At 44.8% G+C, this 23,891-nt stretch overlaps 1 pseudogene; it reads right to left on the reverse strand.

The window, feature by feature from the left end:
- Positions 1-2,266: 2,266 nt before the first annotated feature.
- The window catches only part of LOC148144115 (uncharacterized), a 57,464-nt pseudogene continuing 35,839 nt past the window's right edge, over positions 2,267-23,891 (reverse strand).

Raw genomic sequence — 23,891 nt, forward strand, 5'->3', positions numbered from 1 at the left:
GAGGAAGCCCGAGCACCCGGAGGAAGCCCACACAGACACGGGAGGTGGGGTGCAGGGACAATGTGCCAACTCCACACAGATAGTTGCCTGAGACTAAAATCGAACGCAGGTCTCTGGCACTGTGAGGCGTCAGTGCGAACCACTGAGCTACCCTGCCACCCCTGTCCAGCCAATCTGTGTATCTCAGCATTTTGTCGAGGTCTCCTCTCAGCCTCTGTTTTTCCAAAGAAAATAATCCAGGTTTATGCCTCCTCTGCTCATAACGAGAGCCCTCCAGACTAGGCAATGTCCTGGTGAACCTTGCCTGTACCCTCTACCAGAGCACCCACATCCTTCCAGTAGCACCGTGACCAGAACTACACACTATATTCTGAATGTGGCCATAATAAACAGCTGTAACGTAACTCTTACACTCAAGGAAGTGTGCTGTGTGCTTTCTTGACCACCGTGCCCACCTGCATTACCACTTCCACGGATCTATATGCCCAGATCTCTCTGTATGCCAGTGCTCCTATGTGTTCTGCCATTTATAATACAATTCTTATATTTCCTTCATCTCTATCGAGCTTCACCTTAACTGTCTTTCTCTCTTCATCTCTTTTTCCCCCCTTCTCATCCCTCCACACATCAGCATATCATAAGACCATAGCAGCAGAAATTAGGCCATTCAGCCCATTGAGTCTGCTTCGCCATTCAATTATGGCTGATAAGTTTCTCAACCCCATTCTCTCCCTCAACCCTTGATCCTCATGAACCTATCTATCTCCGTCTTAAATATATTCAGTAACCTGGCCTCCGCAGCCTTGTGGCAGTGAATTCCATAGACTCACCACACTCTGGCTGAAGGAGCCTCTCTTCCCTCTGTTCTAAAGGGTCTTCCCTTGACGCGAAGGCTGAGCCCTCAGGTTCTAGTCTGTCCTACCAATGGAAACACCTTCCCAACATCCACACCGTTCATTATTTTGTAGGTTTCAATTAGATCCCCTCTCATCCTTCTGAACTCCATGAAGTATAAACCTAGAGTCCTCTAATGTTCTTCATATGTTAAATTTTTCATTCCTGGACCATTCTTGTGAACCTCCTCTGAACATGTTCTAGGGCCAGTGCATCCTTCCTGAGATATGGGGCCCAAATCTCCATACAGTACTCTAATTGTGGGCTGACCGGAGCCTTACAGAGCCTCAGAAGTACATCCCTGCATTTATATTCAAGTCTGATCAAAATAAATGCCATCATTGCATTTGCCTCCCCAACTACTGACTCAACCTGTAAGTTTACCTTGGAGAGAATCCTGGAGTAGAACTCCATAGTCCCTTTTCACATCAGATTTCTGAATTTTCTCCCCATAATCCTTCTGTTCCAGAGTAGCAGCAGAGATTTCCAGACACCTCGATTGTTTTCAGGGATACCAAGGGATCTTGGGAATTGCCAGTATCTCAGGAGGAGGCAGAGGGGAATGTGGTGTGGTCCTGTAAACTGCAGAACTTTCCAACTCCCTGAATCAGCAGGAACTCTTTCTGGACCAAGAAACAAAAGGGCCACTGAGAAACTGCTACATCAGGAGGCAGAAATTAGGCCATTCAGCCCATTGAATGGTGGAGCAGACTCAATCATTCTTAAGTATCAAGGGTTACAGAGAGAATTGGGTTGAGAAACGTATCAGCCACGATTGAATAGTGGAGCAGACTCAATGGGCTGAATGGCCTAATTTCTGGTAGTTAACCATCCCTGGGAAGAAGGACGCAAAACAACAAGATGTTTCCTGGGACAGATGAGCGAAGTGTTTAATAAGCTCATGATAAAAGGACAATTAAGTTTGTCTGTGGAAGGAAGGCCCTGACGTAAAGGGGTTTTTTGCAGGAAACGCTGTATCAAACAAACCACTAAACCTCGAGGATAAGAAGGTAAGCTACAGACCGGAGATCTCCAGAAGTATGGGGAGGTGGTGTTAGAATCTAAAGAAGCATCACATCACAGATTTGAAAGCGAGGAATCTCCACCAGAATTCAACCAGAATGATGTAGCAGCAGTACTTGGAAGAAGAATGCTGCACTGAATCCCTGGACACTTCCAGAGAGATACTGTTGGGGGAAACTCAGTTAAATTCTGCCATCAATTGTGTGATAGCCAAGTTGTGAGTGAGGTTGAACTTGGTTACATAGAAGAATACAGCGCAGTACAGGCCCTTTGGCCCTCGATGTTGTGCCGATCCAAGCCCCTAACCTACACTAACCCACTATCCTCCATATGCCTATCCAATGCCTGCTTAAATGCCCATAAAGAGGGAGAGTCCACCACTGCTACTGGCAGGGCATTTCATGAACTCACTACTCACTGAGTAAAGAATATACCCCTAACATCTGTCCTATACCGACCACCCCTTAATTTAAAGCTATGCCCCCTTGTAATAGCTGACTCCATACGTGGAAAAAGGTTCTCATGGTCAACCCTATCTAAACCTCTAATCATCTTGTACACCTCTATCAAGTCACCCCTAAACCTTCTTTTCTCCAATGAAAACTTGAGGAGTTTTATTTTTGGTTGCTACATACAATAAAGTGTTAATCATTGTTTCAGCAGTTAATTGTGTGCAGTTTCTGAGTTAAGAGCCAAATTAAGACGATTCACCCACAACCACAGTGGGATTCATGTTGACTCCATTGCATTCAGCACTACATTACGTCAATACTTTTATAAAGCAAAGGCTGACAGCCACACCTATCTCAAAGAGAAACACCCAGAGGAGCGTGTCGCCCAATAATCTGTAAAATTAGCATGAAAAGTGGTGTAACCTGCTCTAGTGATAAGAATAAATCCCCAACACTTTAAAATCAACAATCAGCAATTTATTTATCCAACTCTCATGGTGAACAAATGAACAAAAGTATTAACATACTGGATACAGGCCAGGAGCAGATGGGTGGCACTAGTTTATTTGGGGATCATGGACTGGTTGGTCTGAAGGGTCTGTTTCCAGGCTGCATGACTCCATAGCACGGAATGAATGGGGATCCATCCCAAAGATGATAAAGGTTTCAAGCACCACCTTAGGCAAATGTGTGGACACCCCTCCAGATAACTGAGGGCAGTGGGACACTGAGGGTCAGTAGATCAGTCAGCCAGCCAGTTCTCTCCAGGAGACTTCTCTCTCAAGAAAGGAAGTGGTTTCCTGCCCCATCAGCCAGATTATCCAGTTTGGATTAGGTCCTATATTTCCAACAAAATAGGTAGACAGGGCAGTGTCTATAACAAATATGTTATTAAACTTGGAAGAGTGCTGAAGACATATACAAGGATGTTACCAGGATTCAAGGGTCTGTGTAAAAGGGAGAGGTTGGACAAGCTAAGATATTTTTATTTAGAGCATTAAGAGTCTGAGAGAGGCCCTTCGAGAAGTGAAGAGATCGTGAGAGGGTGAACGCACTCAGACTTTTACCCCGGGGTTGGGGAAGTGAGGGCTAGAGGGCATCAGTTTAAGGTTAGAGGAAAAAGAATAAAAGGAAATGTGAGGGGCAACGTTTCTTTTCACGCAGACGGTGGTACACATATGGAATGAGATGCCAGCGGAAGTAGTTGAGGTGGGTACATTAACAACATTTAAAAGGCATTTGGGCAAATACGTGGATAGGAAAGGTATGGAAGGAAATGGGCCAAGTGCAGGGAAATGGGCTTAGTGTTGATGGACAGTTTGGTCGGTGTGGACCATGTTGGGCCGAAGGGCCTGTCTCCTGCTGTAGGACTCTATGATTTGCATCTCTTTGTTGGTCAGACAGTTTTGAGTTTCCAAATGGAACATCTCACAATCAGGCTGAATAAAATCCAATCTCATTCATCAACTCTGATGCGGAGGTGCTGGTGTTGAATTGGGGTGGACAAGGTCAGAAGTCACATGGCACCAGATGAAGTGATGAGGGGGCAGTACTCATGAAAGAGCAATGCTCCTAAAGCTTGTGATTTCAAATAAACTTGTTGCACTATAACATGGTGTCGTGTGACTTCAGACTTCTTCAACTCAAACTTGATGGGATACTTTGTCCAACTCGGCATATTTTATCAAGATTGCTTGGAGGAATTCTTTTTATTTTTAAAGATTAGATTTCCTACAGTATGGAAACAGGTCCTTTGGCCCAACAAGTCCACACTGGCCCTCCGCAGAGTAACCCAGCCATTCCCCTATCCCTATTCCTCTACATTTACCCCAACTAATGCACCACACCTACACATCCCTGAACACTATGGGACAATTTAGATGGGCCAATTCATCCTAACCTGCACACCTTTAGACCAGGGGAAGGAAACCAGAGCACTCAGAGGTAACCCATACAGACGTGGGGCGTGCAACGTGAAAGCTACACACAGACTGTCTCCCCAAGGGTGGAATTGAACCCAGGTCAGCATCGTGAGGCAGTGGTACTAACCACTGAGTCACCATGCCACCCCTGAGCCATGTAGGTGGGCTTGGTGGGGGTGAGTCCAGCACAAAACACAAAAGCTCACTGCACCCACTGTCAGAATGGGCGGGAGGTTCAGCCCTGGGGGTGACCCACTGCAGCATCACTGGTGGAATCTGATTGTTGGATGCACTGGTGCCTCCGCAAGTTGCAGGACAATGAGAACCTCCGCCCGCAGTCAGGGCAGGCAAACGGCCTCTCCCCGGTGTGGACCCATTGATGGGCCAGCAGTTTGGAGGAGTGGGTGAACCCCTTCCCGCACTCGGGGCAGCTGAATGGCTTTTCCCTGGTGTGGACCCGCTGGTGGGACAGCAGGTCCGAGGAATTGCTGAAGGCCTTCCCGCATTCTGGGCAGCTGAAGGGCCTTTCCCCCGTGTGGATCCGCTGATGGGCCAGCAGGTTGGAGGAATTGCTGAAGGCCTTCCCACACTCTGGGCAGCTGAAGGGCCTTTCCCCCGTGTGGATTCGCCGGTGGGCCAGCAGGTTGGAGGAATTGCTGAAGGCCTTCCCACACTCTGGGCTGCTAAAGGGCCGCTCCCCCGTGTGGACCCGCTGGTGGACCAGCAGGGAGGAGGAATTGCTGAAGGCCTTCCCACACTCTGGGCAGCTGAAGGGCCTCACCCCCGTGTGGACCCGCCGGTGCCTCAGCAGGTTGGAGGAATCGCTGAAGGCCTTCCCGCATTCGGGGCAGCTGAATGGCCTCTCCCCCGTGTGGACTCACCGGTGCGTCAGCAGGTTGGAGGAATTGCTGAAGGCTTTCCCGCACACGTGGCAACTGAAGAGCCTCTCCCCTGCATGGATTCGCTGGTGGGTCTGGAGGTTGTCCACCCAAGTGAATCCTTTCCCGCACATGGAGCAGTAAAACTTCCTCTCACCAGTGTGTATATGCTGGTGGGGCAGCAGGACACAGGAGCAAGTAAAGCCCTTTGCCCGCTCGGGGCAGGAGAACGGCCTCTTCCCAGTGTGATTGCACTGATGAGCCGCCAGGACAGGTGGGACATGGAAGCCCTTCCCGCAGTCGCCACAATTCCATGGTTTCTCAACAGGGCGTGTTTCCTCAGGTTTCTCCATGGCCGAAGCTTCAGCTGCACACACACGTGTACAACCCTGCCATGAGTTCTTCTTTCCAGGCAGTAGAGTTGTTTCAGGCTCCACACTCAGTGCGCTGCAACAGTAGGGTCTTTCAACCAGTCCCCCGTACTCAAACTGGAACCAAAAAGAACGCTTTGCTCCTTCTCACAGAATCATAGTTGAAAATTGTTGCGGTCCTGATGGATTGAGTAACTGTCAGACATTGATGTGAAAATGAGGACTGAAGACGCTGGAGAGTCAGAGTCAAAAACTGCATCGCTGGAAAAGCGCAGCACAGCAAGCAGCATCAGAGAAGCAGGAGAATCAACATTTTGGACATAAGCCCTTTATCTGTTAACTTGAAACTTCTGTCTTCAGATAGTCTGTAAGAAAAGATTACAAAAGTCATCACTGCCAATCCAGTTTTGTTAATAGATATTTTTATTAGAAATTTAACATTTTAACAAGTTTACAAAAATAAACAAAACTCTCAGATATAAACATTGATATACAATTAACTCAAATATACAATAGCCAAAATTTAACAAAAAACAGAAAAAAAACGAAAAAGAAAAAAAACAAACAAAACTCAACTATCTACTAATCTAACCTACAACTAACCAGAGTGTATATTTAAGTCTCTTACATACTCGGGATGTGTTAGCATCAGATATAATAAAACCCGTATTCGTGCGGGATTCGTCCCCCGAGGGGCCCCGGACCAGCCAGGTTTGTAATCTCAATTAAATAAAAGCCCTTGTTAGGATAGCTGAAATATCTGTATTTATGTAATTCAAGAAGGGCTGCCATATTTTATAAAATAATTCGGTCTTTTGGTGCACCATATTTGTAAGGAAGTCAAGGGGAATACATTCCATAATTAATCTGTGCCAATTTGAAAGTCCAGGGTGGCCCTCAACCGCCCAGTTCACCAAAATATTTTTCCTTGCACGAAAGAAAGAATAGAAAATAGTCTCTTCCCGTACGTGTCCAGGGAGGGAAAGTTCGAAAAGCCCAAGAGGAGAGATACAGGGTCCACTTTAATTTCCGTTCCTAAAATTTCTGTCAGGGTACTTGCTACTTTAGTCCAATATCTACGGATCTTATGACAGGTCCATAGGCAATGTACATGAGTGCCCACTTCTATTTTGCATTTAGGACACATTGGAGATGCTCCTGCCTTAAATTTTGCCAATCGAACCGGTGCTATATGGGCCCTATGAAGTATCTTCAGCTGGATAGCCTGGGTTCTGTTACAGATAGTAATTCTTCTAGCATTTTCCCAAATATCATTCCATGTTTCTATAGAGATTTTTAGTCCCAAATCCTGATCCCATGTTTTAAGCAGATTATCCATATCTCCCGATACTTTATCATGTAGTAAATGATAAATAGCACTGACGGAAAATACCCCCACTGGTCGTAGGACACTACATTCTCTATCTGATTTATAAAGACTATCTAATAACGTGGTCTTCTTCTGTATATAATCTCGAATTTGGAAGTATCGAAAGAGGTCTCCATTAGGTAATCCGAATTTCTGACGCAGCTGTTCAAAAGACATCAGGACCCCATCTTTAAATAGATCCCCTAAACATGAGATACCCCTGGATCTCCAGCGTTTAAAAGTGGCATCTGTAAACCCGGTTGGAATCCCCATTCTCCCACTATCGGTGCATAGGGGGATGTTTTATGTGAATTGCCCTCATTTTGCCGCATTATATTTCAAGTACTGCCAGTCCAGTTAAGAATGAGATATCAAGGCATTGACACTGACACCAGAGAGAAACTGTACATATAGATGTGGCAAATGTTAGTGGCAAGCCAGAGTGATAGAGATATGTAGCACAGAAACAGACCCTTCGGTCTAATTCATGCGTGCCAACTAGATAACCTGACCTAATCTCGGCCAATTTGCCAGCATTTGGGCCCATATCGTCTAAACCCTTCCTAATCGTATACCCATCCAAATGCCTTTTAATGTCATAATTGTACCAGCACCCACCACTTCCTCTGACAGCTCTTTCCTTAAACATGCCACTTTCTGCATGAAAGACTTATCCCTTATGTTCCTTTGTTGAGTTCTTTTGCTTGAGCTTCTTACACTGCAATACGCCAACTTCTGTGAACAACCAAACTTTATTAAGTACAGTACTTAAGCAGTGAGTTAAGCAGTGGACTATGTGGAGAAACTCTTAACACTCTTCCCAATGCTGGTACACAACAGTACGAAAAAAAAACAAACCCCTTAAACAAAGTAAAACTGAAACAGAGGCTTACAGTTGAAGTTAGAAGGGCAGAAGGAGACAGTGTTAGCAGCCTTTCTCCACATAGTCCGCTGCTTAACTCACCCAAACGAGACTTCAGCTTTCAGGACTGACCACTCCCCTTTCATTGTACAGGTCACTTCTAAAACATAAAAGCTTTGGCCTGAAGTCTCATCTGTTCACATATAACAAAAAATGCAACCCAATACTGTTTTTCATCTCGGTACTAAACCAGTCACTTCGGAGCCCGGGGTTTTTGACCACCCCTCTGAAAAAAAAACCAAGGACACAGCATCCTTGAGAAGAAGGACCAGCTTTTAGTAAAAAGGACCAGCTTTGTGACAGAGGGATATAGGCCAAACACTGGCAGATGGGATTAGATTAGTTTGAGAACATAGCATGGAGTAGTTGGACTGAAGGGACTGTTTCTGTGCTGTTTGATTCGGTAATTGTTCTGCAATGGTCTGAAAACCATTTCCTTGCCTTCCCCCATAAACATCCACTTCTTTGTTGTTCCAAAATCAGATGAACTCAGCCTTGAATATATTCAATGATCCCATAACTGCAGGAAGACATCCCCACTTCTGGACTCAATTCCTCTTGCTAAGATAACACCTGCTTTGCTCATTGCTTGCTGCACCTATCTCACAACTGGCATTCACTGGTATGGAAGGACGCTGAGGCCCCTTTATACACATTCCTGATGAAGGGCTCGTGCCTGTAACGCTTACTCCATGTGATAATGTGAAAATTCAAGAGGTAAGGAACTGTTTCTAAAAGTCACTATTTAAAGTTTTATTTAATGATCTAGGACACTAACTTGCAAGTGTTTAAATCTGGGATTTTTCGTACCGCCAAATCTATCTGAACCAGTTCAAATCTCGGACAAAAGCCCTCAAATTTTAAAACATTGGGTGCAACCTCCCCCACCTGATTTAAACCAGCAACATAGAGAAGGTTTAACCCATGCAGTAATCTGTGAAAATTCAAGAACCAAGAAACTATTCCCAAAGGTCAGTATTTAAAGTTAAAATTAACAACTTTATTTATTAAAGTCAAACGGAGAATAATTAATTAACAACTATTTACAACTCCTGTCTCTAACCTATCTTCTACCTTCCCCTATGATACCAGTCCAATAAAAACCCCTGATTAAGATTTACCGAAAGATTCAAACTTCAAAACCAGCCAGCTGTTAAATCTTCTCTTTGTACCTTCCTCTGTAGATTTGCTCTCCAGGTCGGTGTCGATGTTTTTTCTCTGTGCAGACTCCTTCTCTGGACAGGAACCTCTCAGGAGTTCTCACTGGCAGCCTATATTTGTTGGTCTTTTGGCAGTTCTCCTGTAACTGTTCAACTTTTTGTTTTGATTTTGTACTCCAAAGCATCAAATCGTTTCATTGGTGTTAATATTAGATTGGATTAAATTCCCTACAGTGCTGAACCAGGCCCTTCGGCCCAACCAGTCCACACTGACACTCCAAAGAGTAACCCACCCAGACCGATTTCCCTCTGACGAATGCACCTAACACTACGGGCAATATAGCATAGTCACTTCACCTGACCTGCACATCTTTGGACTGTGGGAGGAAACTGGAGCACCCAGAGCAAACCCACGCAGACACAGGGAGAATGTGCAAACTCCACACAGTCAGTCACCCAAGGCTGGAATCGACCCTGGTGGTGTGAGGCAACAGTGCTAACCAATATTCTCAAAATACTAAATTCAAACTTGATTGGAATTCAGTATTTTGGGGCAAGATTTTAAATCGATTGGCCAAAATTGAGTATGTTTTTGTCTCCAGGCAACCCAGCTACTGAGCTGTTCGACCAAATGTTAAATTGTTACCTTGTTCAGAACGTTTGGTGCTATGTCAGGTGGTTCTGCTCGCTTTTCAACTCTCTTGAAGGTAGAATACACCTCTACACCTTCTAACAGAACCAATTTTTCAAGACTAAGGTTCAGCCATTCACCCCTAACAGGAGAAAGTGAGTACTGCAGATGCTGGAGATTAGAGTCAAGAATGTGGTGCTGGAAAAGCACAGCAGGTCAGGCAACATCCGAGGAGCAGGAAAATTGACATTTCGAGCAAAAGCCTCATTCACCCCGAACAGCCTGTCCTCAACTGCACATAGTTCAAAGCAAGTTTGAGAAAGATGGCTGCAGCTTTGTCTTCATATAAAATTGAACATACATTCAAACTTTAATGCTGTTTCTGAATATATTATTTTAGCTATTCTCAATTTGAAAGCTCAGCCATTTCTCGTGCACCCCCATCTCCCAGGCAGTTTCATCACCAACCATTCTCTCTCTCTCTCTCTCTTCTAAGAGCTTGATACAGCGATCAAAGAGAGCTTGAGGCATGAGAAAGTTCAGTGGGAGTTGGAAGAGATACAGAATGGACAGGGTGACAGAGGGTGGGGGCCATTGCGAGACTGGGGGGAACAGAGGGTGGTGGGGGCTGAAAGGAAAGACTCGGGGGTCAAAGGGTGGAGGAAGAGAATGAGGGGGAGAGAGAGAAAATGGGGGGCAGAGAGTTGCGGGGTGAGAGAGAATGGATGGGGGCGGTGGGTGGGGAGAGAGACAGCACAATTCCCACCTACCCCAGGACTGGGGCAGTGTCCCATGTCTCAATCCACATATGGCGAAAGGAGAAGAATTATATAATCCCTGCAGGCCATTTCACCTATCAAATTCACACCGACCTTCCACACAGCATCCCACCCAGACTCATCAACTTACTCTACAGCCCTGCAGTTCCCCATGGCTAACCCACTCTAACCTGCACATCCCTGGACACTTTAGCACAGCCGATCCATCCGAAACTGCAGATCCTTGGACTGTGGAAGGAAACCGGAGCACCCAGAGGTAACCCGCGCAGACAGAAGGGGGTGAACATACCAAAGTTCACACAGACAGTCATGAGAATGTGGAATCAAATCGCTTCTAACAATTCTCCCACACCTGCAAAACCCTGAGCACCATGGGTAATTTAGCAGGGCCAATCCACCCTAACCTGGGCAAAGATAAAAATCACATGACGCCCGTCCAACAGGTTTATTTGGAAGCACTAGCTTTCGGAGCACTGCTCCTTCATCAGGTGGTTGTGGAGTATAAGATCATAAGACACTGAGTTTACAGCAAAGCATTACAGAGTCATGCCACTGAAATGATACATTGAAGAAACCTGGATTGTAAAGTCTTTCATCTTTAGAATGAGTTGCTGGTGTCATTAATATGTAAACCCCAGAACTTCTTATAAGACTCCTACTCGAGATAACTTAAGGTTTTATAAGAAAAGATGACAACTCAGCTCAGACAATGCATTAAAGGTGTGAGGCCAGAGTCTGTCTGTATCCCATTTTTTGAGTCAGACTGGTTCTATTTCCAAAGTGGAATTTATAAAATATTCCATGTATTATCTGCCTGCAGATTGTGCATTTTTTGAGCAAAATAGATGGTATCTGCAAATACAAATTCACCCCATAGACCTCGGTGTGTGTGTGCACGGGCGCACACACACGAGAGAGAGTAAAAGTCTAGTTCCATACTGTATATCTCTATGTCTATTGCATAACAGATGCTTTATTTCTGTTGATGTAAATATTGTTATAAATCATAGCTGGGTACTAATACTTAGATGTAAGGGAGAGAGAATTCTTCAATTAGGGCACTATAAGAATCCTGGCAGACCCCTATTTCTAGTTTACTTGCCAATGAACAGACACAAGCACCTGTTTAATTCTAACTTTTCGCCTTTTGTGTTATATTTTCTGGTATGATACTCTGTGTCTGGATGGTTGACAGGCTGGGAGATTGTGGGTTGGACTTTGATTGACTTTGATTGTTCCGGAAGGTGTCAAAGGAGGTTAAAGCTTCAGCAGAAATGAAGCAGAGCTAAGAACCGATAACAACTGTGTGGGAACAGGGAGATCAATAGAGGACAAAGAAACCAGGACCTGAAATCCGAGCTGACACCAGACTACCCTGTGATCAGTGCTTTGATTAGCAGCGTCAACCCGCTACCTTTACCTAGCTTCCCATTCGACTTGAATGCCACATCTCCCCTCAATATTTAGGATCCAATCCTTATCATCCTGAAGCTATGTCTCTGTAAGGAGTCCCAGATCATAATTATTCTCTTCAATGTGTGCAGTCAATTCATTCACTTTTGTTACGTTGCAGCGCTATTACGACACAGAGTAACCCCCTCTGCTAAATTAAACCAGAAACACAAATGATTCACCCCACGCAGTAATATATAAAGGTTTGAGGGGCAAAGAACTATCCCAGAGGTAAATATTTAAAGTAAAAATTAACAACTTTTCTCTATGTCCAACACAGAGTATTAAAACTCACAAAAATGCCTGGTTTTATAGTCCAAAACATCGGATCATTTTATTGGTATCAATATTATCAAAATACTTAATTCAAACTTGATTGGACTTTGGTATTTTGGGGCAAAATTTAAACTGATTGGCCAAATTTGAATTTGTTTGTGCCTCATGGCAACCCAGTTGCTCTATTTGTGTTGACCAAATATTACATTCTCATCTTGTTTAGAACACTTTGTTCTCCTCAGCTTTTTAACTCCCTTCAAGGTACAGTACCTCTACCCCTTCAAGGTACAGTACCTCTACCCCTTCATAACAAGCACACATTCAGATACTGAGCTTTTGGTTTTATTATTTGTAATCTTTTGAATCCAGTATTAATTGCTGGTACGTTTATTCTCCTTGTTCCTTTCTATTTTTCTCTGACGTCCATTTTCCACATCACTACATTGCTTACCAACCTTGATTTGGATTGGCCATGCTAAATTGCCCATAGTGCCCAGGGATGTACAGGTTAGGTGGGTTAGCCAATGAGAAATGCAGGGGTATTGTTTCATAGTAATAGACGTAGGAGTAGGCCGTTTGGCCAATTGAGCCTGCTTCACCATTTATTAAGATCGTGGCTGATCTATCCATCATCTCAGCTCTTCTTACTTGTGTTATCTCAAACTCTTGATTCCCTAAGGGGTGGGTGCGCACGCGGTGTATGAGCAGGATGCTCTTCGGAGGGGTCAGAATGGACTTGATGGGCTGAATAGCCAGCTTCCACACTGTAGGGCTTCTATGATTTACCGCAGTTGTGTTTGCCTCAGATCACAGCTCCCAGAATCTCCCACCTTCTGCAAATCGAAAGACAAATCCCACCCTGCCCTCTCGTATGTACGTTATCTAAATGCTTAATTGTTTCTAGTAAATACAGCCCACAACTCCCTCTGCTGCCAGTAACGTTTACAATGCTGATGAAACAATGCCATTCCTGCAGTACTGAAAATCGTAAGGCTTCTAACAATACCAGTTACTGATTCACCGCTCCTCCTGATGGACAACATTGGAAATACAACGTTGGAGGCTGGCAGAAATGAGCAGTTTAACTCAAAATTCCACCTAACCCTTCACTGGGCACCCCAATCAGCACACTGTCCTTACTGCTGGTAAACCTTAAAGCACTTCACCCCTACAGTGCAATGAATTCCTACTTTCCACCAAAATCCTAGACGTACTCAGTTGCTGTCTCACCAATGAAATATTTCATTGTCACTTCTTCTGCTTCCAGTAAAGGCAAAACATCTTTGAAAGCTGCTCTGAAAGTCCAATCTTCACAACAACACTTCTGCTTTCACACAAGATGATTAAAGTCATACAGCACAGAAACAGAGCCTTCGGTCCAACTCATCCATGCCGACCAGATATCCTAAACTCATCTAATCCCATTTGCCAGCATTTGGCCTGTGTCCCTCTAAATCCTTCTTATTTACATACCCATCCAGATGCCTTTTAAATGTTGTAAATGTAGCAACCTCCACAATTTCCTCTGGCAGCTCATTCCAAACATGCACTACCCTCTGTGTGAAAAAGTTGCCCCTCAGGTCCGTTTTAAATCTTTCCCTTTTCACGTGAATCCTATGCCCTCTAGGTTTGAAGTTGCCTACCATGGGGAAAGGATTTTGTCTATCCAACCTATCCATACCCCTTATAAACTTCTGTAAGGTCACCCATCAGCCTCTAATGCTACAGGGAAATTATCCCTGGCGTATTCAGCATCTTCCTATCGCTCAAACCCTCCAACTCTGTCTACATCTTTGTAAATGTTTTCTGAACCCTTTAAAGTTTCACAACGTTCTTCCAGAGGAGGGCAACTGGAATTGCACACAGTTTTCCAAAAGTGGCCTAACATGACCCTGTACTCAATGCTCTGACCAATAAAGGAAAGCGTACCAAATGCCTTCTTCACAATCCTGTCTCCCTGCAATTCCACTTTTAAGGAATTATGAACCTGCAAGGACACTTTGTTTAGCAACACTCCCCATTAACTATGTAAGTCGTGCCCTGATTTGCCTTTCAAAATGTAACACCTCACATTTATCTAAATTAAACTCATGTTGCCATTCCTCGGCCCATCAGCCCATCTGATCAATTCTAATTTATATTGAACTTTATTTCCTCTCTCATCCCCTAAAAGCTGAGAATCTCCATCCCACACACACTCCCTCCGTTCTGACTTTGCTGAACCTAATTCCTGCTGTAACACATTCTGAAGGGTGCGGTTCATGCTGATTAACAGGCCCACACTCGGGGGAGGTGGAGATCTAATTGATACAGACAGAATTCTGAATGGCCTGGACAAAGTGCACATGGGGAAGATGTTCCTATTGGTGGGAGAGTCTAGGACCCGAGGGCACAGCATCAGAGTAAAAGGAATATCTTTTAGAACAAAGATAAGGTGAAACATTTTCAGCCGGTGAGTGGTGAATATGTGGAATTCATTGTTACAGAAGGCTGTGGAGGCCAGGTCACTGAGTAGATTTGAGATGGAGATAGATAGGTTCTTGAGTATCAAGGGGATCGAGGGTTACAGGGAGAAAGTGGGAGAATGGGATTGAGAAACTTATCAGCCAGAACTTAATAGTGCAGCAGCCCTGATGGGCTGAGGGGCCTAATTTCTGCTCCTGTGTTTTATGGTCTCTTGTTGTTCTGGACTAGGAGTTTGCAAATTGGGAGCAGGAATAGGCCATTTAGCCTGTCGAGCTTGCACCAGCATTGAACATATCATAAGTAGATCGGAGTATACCGACGTAAAAGGTAAAAACAAGGACTGCAGATGCTGGAAACCAGAGTCTAGATTAGAGTGGTGCTGGAAAAGCACAGCAGATCAGGTAGCTCCTCGGATGCTGCCTGACCTGCCATGAATATACCTACATTCAGGTTAATAAGCTGGAAATTTTTCCACTGGAGCAGAGGAGGATTATAACATCGTGAGGGGTATAGATGAGGTGAACGGCCAAAATCCTCTCTCTAGGCTGGGGGTCAAGATTACGGAGCACATTTTGAAAGAGAGAGGGGAGAAAGATTTTAAAAGGATATGAGGGTCGCCATTTTCTTCCCCGCAGAGAGTGGTTTGTGTGTGGAATGAATTCCAGACAAAGGGGTGGATGCAGATACAGTTAGAACATTTAAAAGACATTTGGATTAGTATATGAATGATGAAGTTTAATTTAAATAAATGTGAAGTGCTGGATTTTGGAAAAGCAAATCAAAGTAGGACTTAGCATAAAGTGTATAAGGTCCTGGGGAGTGTTGCTGAATAAAGAGACCTTGGAGTGCAGGTTCATAGTTCCTTGAAGGTCGAGTCCCAGGTAGATAGGATAGTGAAGGCAGCATTTGGCATGCTTTCCTTTATCGGGTACAGCACTGAGTAAAGGAGTTGGGAGGTAGTGATGTTGCAGCTCTACAGGACATTGGTGAGACCACATTTGGAATATTGCGTGCTTGGAATATTGCATGCAACTCTGGTCTCCTGCCCATCAGAAGGACGGTGTGAAACTTGAAAGGGTTCAGAAAAGATTTACCAGCATGTTGCCAGATTTGAAAAAATTAGCTCTCGGGAGAGGCTGAATAGGCTGCGGCTGTTTCCCTGGAGGGTCGGAGGCTGAGGGATGACTTTAGAGGTTTATAAAGTCATGAGAGGCATGGATAGGGAAAATAGACAAAGTCTTCTCCCTGGGGTGGGGTTGTGCAGAACTAAAGGTTTTGGGCGAACGGGGAAAGACATAAAAGAGCTCAAAGGGGAGCTTTTTCACACAGTATTGCATATATGAAATGACCAGCCAGAGGAAGTGGTGGAGACTGGTATAATTACAGAATTTAAGAGGCATTTGGATTGGTCTATAATAGAAGGGGTTCGAGGGATATGGCCCAGGGCTGGCAAGCAGACGAGATTAGGATAACTGATAGGCATGGACAAATTGGACCGAAGGGTCTGTTTCTGTGCTGTACATCTCTATGACTCTAATATAAAAGGTTCAGAGGGATATAGGTTAAACACAGGCAGGTGGGTCCAGTTTAGTTTGAGAACATAGTCAGCATAGTAAGTGATTTCTACTGGTCTTGCCTCCCCCATAATCATCACTTCTTTGTTGTTCAAAAATCAGATGAACTCAGCCTTCGATATATTCAATTACGCCCAAACTGCAGGAAGGCGTCCCCACTTCTGATCTCAATTCCTCTTGCTAATATACCACTTGCCTTGCTCACTACTTGCTGCGCCTGTCTGACAACTTGCATTGACTGGATTAGAAGGACACAGACGCCCCTTTGTTCATTCACACATCATTTCTGATGAAAGGTTCGAGCCTGAACTGTCAATTCTCCTGTATTTGCCATTGAAAAAAAAGACCTGGACTAACTTTCCCAGATTCTGTCCCCTCCCTGGATTCACTCCGTTTCCCTTCAGTTCCTGCAAGTCAACAGCTCAACCCCGGAACGGAACAGGGGTGAGAAAAGAGTGTGTTGAACTCACAGATGTTGGAGAGAGGAAGGAAGTTGCAGTCTGGGGTGAAGCTCAATCTTCATTCAGAGAGAGAGGAGCAGCAACAACCACCTCAGAAGCACATGGTCCTACTTCCGCATCCAGACGATGTGATTGGCAGGAGGACCAGTCTACATCCAGTCCTCCAGAGCTTCTCATTGGTCCATCAAAACAAGGTCATGGAGTGTTTCCGCTTGTTGCGTGAACATGCGTAATAGTTTGCTGACACCGTGGAACATGCGCAGTGCGTTGCTGACACCGAGTAGCATGCGCAGTATGGAGATGTTGGTATTACTGCAGATTTTCAAAGTTAAAAATCACACAATGCCAGGTTATAGCCCAACAGGTTTATTTGGAATCACTAGTTTTCGAAGCGCTGCTCCTTCATCGTTGGTTGTGGAGCAGAATCATAACACACAGACTTTATAGCACCAGGATTGCAGTGACATGGGATGGAATATTAAACAACTTTAGCTTACCTCGACCATTTTTTAGAATGACCATGTTAGTTTCGATTCCTTCACATGTAAATCCTAAAACTTTTCAAAAGTTACGTTGTCAAGCTAGCTTTTAACAATACGTGTCATCTCAATCAGATGATGCATTGAAGGTGTTAAGTTAAAGTCTGTCTGTGTCCCAATGTTAGGTCAGACGGATTCTATTTCTATCGTTGTATTACAGAATCTTACGTGTATGAGTTTTTGAGCAAAATAAAATGCGATTCTGCAAGTACAAATTCAACCCACAAACTTTTATGTATGTGTGTGTGTGTGTGCATGCAGGAGAAACCAAGTGATCATGTGTGTGTGAGAGAGTGTAATGGGGAATAAGTCTGAGAGGGTGTGGGTGTGTGTGAGAGAGAGTGTATAATGGAGTATAAGTCTGCGAGAGGGTGTGTGTGAATACATGCGCGCGCGTGTGTATGAGAGAGAGAGAGAATGTATAGTGTAGTGTGACATGAACCCAAGGTCCCGGTTGAGGCCGTCTCAAAGGGTATTGAACTTGGCTATCAGCCTCTGCCCAGCCACTTTCCGTTGTTGCCCATCCTGAAGTCTACTTTGAAGGATAGTCACCCGAAGGTCCAAGGCTGAATGTCCCAGACCGCTGTACTGTTCCCTGACTGGGAGGAAACACTCCTGGCTGGTGATTGTTGTGCAGTGTCCATTCATCTGTTGCTGTAGCCTCTGCTCGGTCTCACCAATATACCAAGACTCAGGGCATCATTGCCTGCAGCATATGAGATAAACAATGTTGGCTGAGTCACATGAGTACCTGCTGCACTCATGGTGGGTGGTGTCCCCACGTGTAATAGTGGTAATCGTGTCAACATTCTGATACGTCTTTCATCATCTGCCGTGACAGAGTTGTATCATGTTGTCCTGAAGGCCAGGCAGTTTACTGCGAACAATTATCTGTTTAAAGTTTGGCGGTTGTTTGAAGGGGGTAAGTGGAGGCGTGGGGAAGGTCTCGGTGAGGTGCTCATCCTCATCAATAATGTGCTGCAAGCTGTGAAGAACATTGCATGGTGTTCCTCCTCACCTGAACAGATCCTATGTATGCGAAGGGCTTGTCCAGAGGGGGTGTCTGGATGAAGAATTGGTTGCAGATCTTTGGACTGTGGGAGGAAGCCAGAACACCCAGAGGTAACCAACACAGACACAAGGGGGAGAGAACATGCCAACTTCACACAGTCACCCAAGGGTGCAATCAAACCCAGGCTCCTGGCGTTATTAAGCAGCATTGCTAACCACTGAGCCACCACCCCACCCAGTGCTTTGAGATTTTGCTTTGTCTTTGCAGCTTTTAACTTCTCATGCGCCCTCAGCAGAGGCTGTCTCCTGCTGACATCGTTGGACCACACCCATTGCACCTCCCTTTCCCACTTCTCCAGCCCAGAGCACAGCGGTTCCTGAATCCTGGCACCAGATTCTGATGCCATCTGTGCTTCTGCTGCCAACTGCAGAGAACGGAGGCAAGCCCCGTCACTATTCTGTCCCTTATCTCCCCCTCCCTAACGTTGTTCTTACTCCCACCACCCCACAGTTAGTTCCCCCCCCACCCAGCCCTCTCTCAGATCCCCTTTACCTGCCTGACCCGGGCTCACACCCTCCTGACCCTGTCCACTGACCCCATCGGAAGGCTCTCTACGGAGGGAAAGACCATCTCCCGGAATAAAAAACATCTGATTAACTTTCCACCTTGCCTTCCCAGCGTGTCAGCAGCCTGGCGTCCAGCTCCACCTCTGAGCCAAAGGTCTCCAAGTTGTGTTTCCCATGGATCACATCATCCAGAACCTTTCACCTTATGCAAATTGAAAGACAAGTCTCACCCTGCCCTCTCCAGTGTCTATTGTGTACTGCTTAATCATTTCTCGTGGCCGGACAGAGACTGATAGCCAAGTTTGGAACCCATGAGGATGGCCTTCACCAGGATCTTGGGTTCATGTTACATTACAGGTGACCTCACTACACTGTACACATTCTGTCTCTCTGTCTCTCACACACAGCCATACATTCTCAAATACTCACGCAGCCACTCTCTCAGATATACGCGCTCTCTCAGATGCACACACATGTACCCACCCACACTCTCACCCACATACACATCCTCTCACAGACTTATACTCCTGCACACTCTCACTTTACCAAGCATGCACACACGCAAACACACACTCGCTCACCAGACTCACGTATATGCACACACTCACTCACTCTCATGCATGCACACATAGATAAGACTATGGGGTGAATTTGCATTTGCAGAATTATGTTTGTAGATACATTCTATTTTGCTCAAAAAGTGCACAATCTGCAGACAGTCAATCCATGTAATATTTTATAAATTCCTACTTTGACTCAAGACAGACTCGAACCTCACATCTTTCATGCATTGTCTGAGCTGAGATGGCACCTCTTTGTAAAACCTTAAGTTATCTCGAGACTGTGACTTAAAAGAAGTTTTGGGATTTACATACTCATGAACTGAAACCTGCAACCCATTCTAAAGATGAAACACTTGAAAGCAGTCGAGATTTGTTCAATGTATCAATTTGCTACAAATTCTGTGTCTTATGATCCTGCTGTACAGCTACCTGACGAAGGAGCAACACTCCGAAAGCTAGTACTTCCAAATAAACCTGTTGGACTATAACTGTATTTTTAACTATGTTTCCAGTGAAAACAGCCCACCTCTCCCACTGCTGCCAGTAAACTTTACAATCCTGATGAAACAATGAACCATCAGTCCTGAAAAATGTACAATTCTAATAATACGAGCTACACATTGACTGCTCCTTCTGATATAAGACATTGGAAACCTCGCGCCGGAGATTGAAAGAAATTAGCAGCTTTAAAAGAAAAACCTGTTGGATCTCATAGCCTTCAATGTCTGAGTCCGACGGTAGGTTCAGGTAACTTTTGTTGGGACCCAACTTTGTTGCAGCTTCAGATGCACAAAAAGTAGCGTTTTTTTTTTAAACACACACACACACTCCCCTGCATCCCACTTTCTTCACTATTGGCCAGCTGAGTTGTCCCTTTGTAATTCGAACCTTGGTGCAGCCTTAGCCTGGAGGAAATATTGCTTCACTCAGCAATTGCAACCCATAGCCTGTATGCAAATAAGATTCCCCCCGCGCATTTGAAGATGGGCTGTCAAGAATCAACCACACTGTTGTGGTCTAGAGTCACATATAGGCCAGACCAGGGAAAGGATGCAGCTGGGACGACTGAGTGAATCCTTTCCCACAACGGCAGGTTCCTTCCCTAAAGCACGAGTGAATCAGATTGGGGTGTTTGTTCCCCGAAAATGGTTTCATAATGAGATTCTGAACTCCAGATTTCTGACTGAACTCCAAATCCGCCATCTGCTATGGTGAGATTCAAACCCGGGAGTCCCCAGAACTGGGTATTAATGCGGTCGATAATGGCACTCGGCCGAAGCTCCTTCAATCCCCCTGCGATGGGAGGTTAACTCACTGATGTCTCTGCAGGTGGGAGGAGCGGATGAAGCCCTTCCCACACAGAGAGCAAGTGAACGGCCTCTTTGATCCTCCAAGCTGAGTAAATGGTGTGAAGTCCTGTACTTTTCACGGTCACCACACTGAACCTCCCTCATTCGGGTGCATCAGTATTCTTCCTGCCACACCAGTGTCCAAGCAGACAAAAGCAAACATTTCTTCTCGACTGGAATGGCTGCTGATATTCAAGTCCCAATGAATCAAATAACTCTGTCAGAAGCTGATGTATCTTTTGGTTTCAGATTTCTTTCCCCATGTCTTCCTGCAAATAAAACCATGAAATAAGTCACGGTCAGTACAGTCAAATGAACATAACATCGGTGACAATTCCTTAGATTGCCAGATACCTGCTGATCATATATTATTCATGACACAGAAACCTGAAAACCCTCATTCAGCCAGATAGCATTAAGTATATAAAGAGGAAAACTTCATTTAGGTGACAATGACCTGGAACAACCTTCCTACAAAGGTGCTGGAAATGGAGCTGAATGAAGGATATGAAAATGAAATGTCAAGGCTGCTTCAGGAAAGAAAGCCAGTAAAGTTGCTGAAAGACTTCCTGCTGACCTGTTAAAATAAAAATGAATACAAGAAATACAGGATGTAATTCCATTACTATATTAGAAGGTGAAAAATCATAGCCATGCAGCTTGTACAACAGCGAATATCAGATATACACCATATGAAGCAATCATAAAATCCCTGCAGTGCAGAAAGAGGCCATTTGGCCCATCGAGCCTACTCCGCCATTCTTTCAGATCATGGCTGATCTATCCATCATCTCAGCTCCACTTACCAGCATTATCCTGACTACCCTAAATTCACCTACCATCCAAACTCCCATCGAACTGTGTCTTGAATATGCCTGCTTCTATTGTTTTCTTGGGCAAAGACTTCCATAGATTCACCACTCTCCAGGAAACGTAGTCCCTCCTCCTCTGCCTTAAACCTACCCCTAATCTTGTTACCTAGTCTAACCCACCAGCAGAAACGACGAGATAGGGTGAGTCTGGGTGGCAAGCTGTTCGATGGGTCAGTGTGGACTTGATGGGTTGAATGGCCTCCTTCCACACTGTAGGGCTTCTATGATTTACTGCAGTTGTGTTTGCCCAGAACCACAACTCCCAGAACCTCCCAACTTCTGCAAATTGGAAGACAAGTCCCACCCTGCCCTCTCATATGTGTGTTATCTAACTGCTCCATCGCTTCCAGTGAATACAGCCCACACCTCCCACTGCTGCCAGTAACCTTTACAATGCTGATGCAACAATACAATACCTGCAGTACTGAAAACCGTAAGGCTTCTGATGATACCAGTTACTGATTCACCGCTCCTTCTGATGCACAGCATTGGAAGTACATTGTTGAGGGCTCAAAGAAATGAGCAGTTTAAAACAAAAACCCACTGCAACCCTTCACTAGGCTTCCCACTCAGGACACTTTACTTAAAACACTTCAACCCCACATTGCAACAAATTCCCACATTCCATCAAAATCCTGGATATCCTCACTTAATCAGTTGCCATCTCGCAAATGAAAGATTTCATTTTAGCTCTACTCCCAGGGTAAGGACAAAATATCTTTGGAAGCTGCTCTGAAAGTCCAGTCTTCACAATAATACTTCTGCTTTCCTTCAGTCCAAATTGTCTGTGCTGACCAGATATCCCAAATTAGCATAGTCACATTTGTCAGCACTTAGCCTATATCCCTCTCAATTCACCCTGTTACCAGATGCCATTTAAAATACTGTAATTTTCCCAGCCTCCACCACGTCCTCTGGCAGCTCATTCCATGCTTGCATCACTCTCTGTGTGAGAAAGTTGTCCATATGGTTCCATTTAAATCTTTCCCCTCTCACCTCAAATCTATGCCCTCTAGTTTTGGACTTCCCTACTATGTGGAAATGTTTTTGGCTATTCACCCTATCCATGTTCCATATGAACCTTTATAAAGTCACCCCTCAGCCTTCAATGCTCCAGGGAAAACAGCCCCGGCTTATTCAGCCTCTCCCTATAGCTCAAACCTCCAACCTTGTAAATCTTTGCCAAACCCTGTCAAAGGTTCACAGCACTTTTCCTGTAGCAGGGTAACCAGAACTGAACGCAGTATTCCAAAAGTGGCTGAACCAATGTCCAGTACAGGGGCAACATGACCTCCCAAAATCTGTCTTGAAAGACACTGACCTATAAAGGCAAGCATACCAAACACCTCCTTCGCAATCCTGTCTACCTGTGACTCCACTTTCAAGAAACTATGAACCGGCTCTCCAAGGTATCTTTGGTCAACAACACTCCCCATTAACTTCGCAGATCCTTCCCTGATCTGCCTTTCCAAAATCAAAACTTCAAAATGGGGTTGAGAAACGTATCAGTTGTCATTGAATGGTGGAGTAGATCTGATGGGCTGAATGGCCTAATTTCTGCACCTTTGTCATATGGTCTCTTGCTGTCCTGGACACAGGGTGAGAGAATTTGGAGCAGGAATAGGTCATTTGGTCTTTCTGTCGGCACCAACATTGAACAGTTCATAACTGGATATAAATATACCGGCATCTAGGTGGGCAGGGTGGGATTTTTTTCACTGCAGCATCGGAGGTTGAGAGATGACCTTAGAGAGGATTATAAAATCTTCAGGGGTATCGATGAGGTGAAAATCAGGTATTCTTTCCCTGGGATGGGTGTTTCAAGGTTAGGGAGCAAACTTTGAAGATGAGAGGAGAAATATTTTAAAAAGACATGAGGGGCACCTTTTTATTTTAAGACAGAGAATAGTTCTCATGTGGTATTAATGTCCAGAGGAGGTGATGGATGCAGGTACAGTTACAGTGTTTAAAAGACATTTGGATAAGTACATAGAGATGTACAGCATGGAAACAGACCCTTCGGTCCAACCCGTCCATGCTGACCAGATATCCCAAACGAATCTAGTCCCACCTGCCAGCACCCGGCCCATATCCCTCCAAACCCTTCCTATTCATATACCCATCCAAATGCCTCTTAAATGTTGCAATTGTAATAGGAAAGGTTCAGAGAGTCTGGGCCAAACACTGGCAGGTGGGACTAGTTTAGTTTCAGAACACAGTCAGCATGGACTAGCTGGACTGAAGGGTCTGTTTCTGTGCTGTATGGCTGTAACTGTTCTATACTGGTCTTAAAACCATTTTCTTACCTTCCCCAACTTCTTTGTTCTTCAAAGTCAAATGAACTCAGCCTTGAATACATT

The sequence above is a fragment of the Chiloscyllium plagiosum genome, unplaced genomic scaffold (assembly GCF_037043375.1).
Source record: "Chiloscyllium plagiosum isolate Xiang-an unplaced genomic scaffold, Cpla_swu_hap1 HiC_scaffold_27, whole genome shotgun sequence".
Lineage (NCBI taxonomy): Eukaryota > Metazoa > Chordata > Chondrichthyes > Orectolobiformes > Hemiscylliidae > Chiloscyllium > Chiloscyllium plagiosum.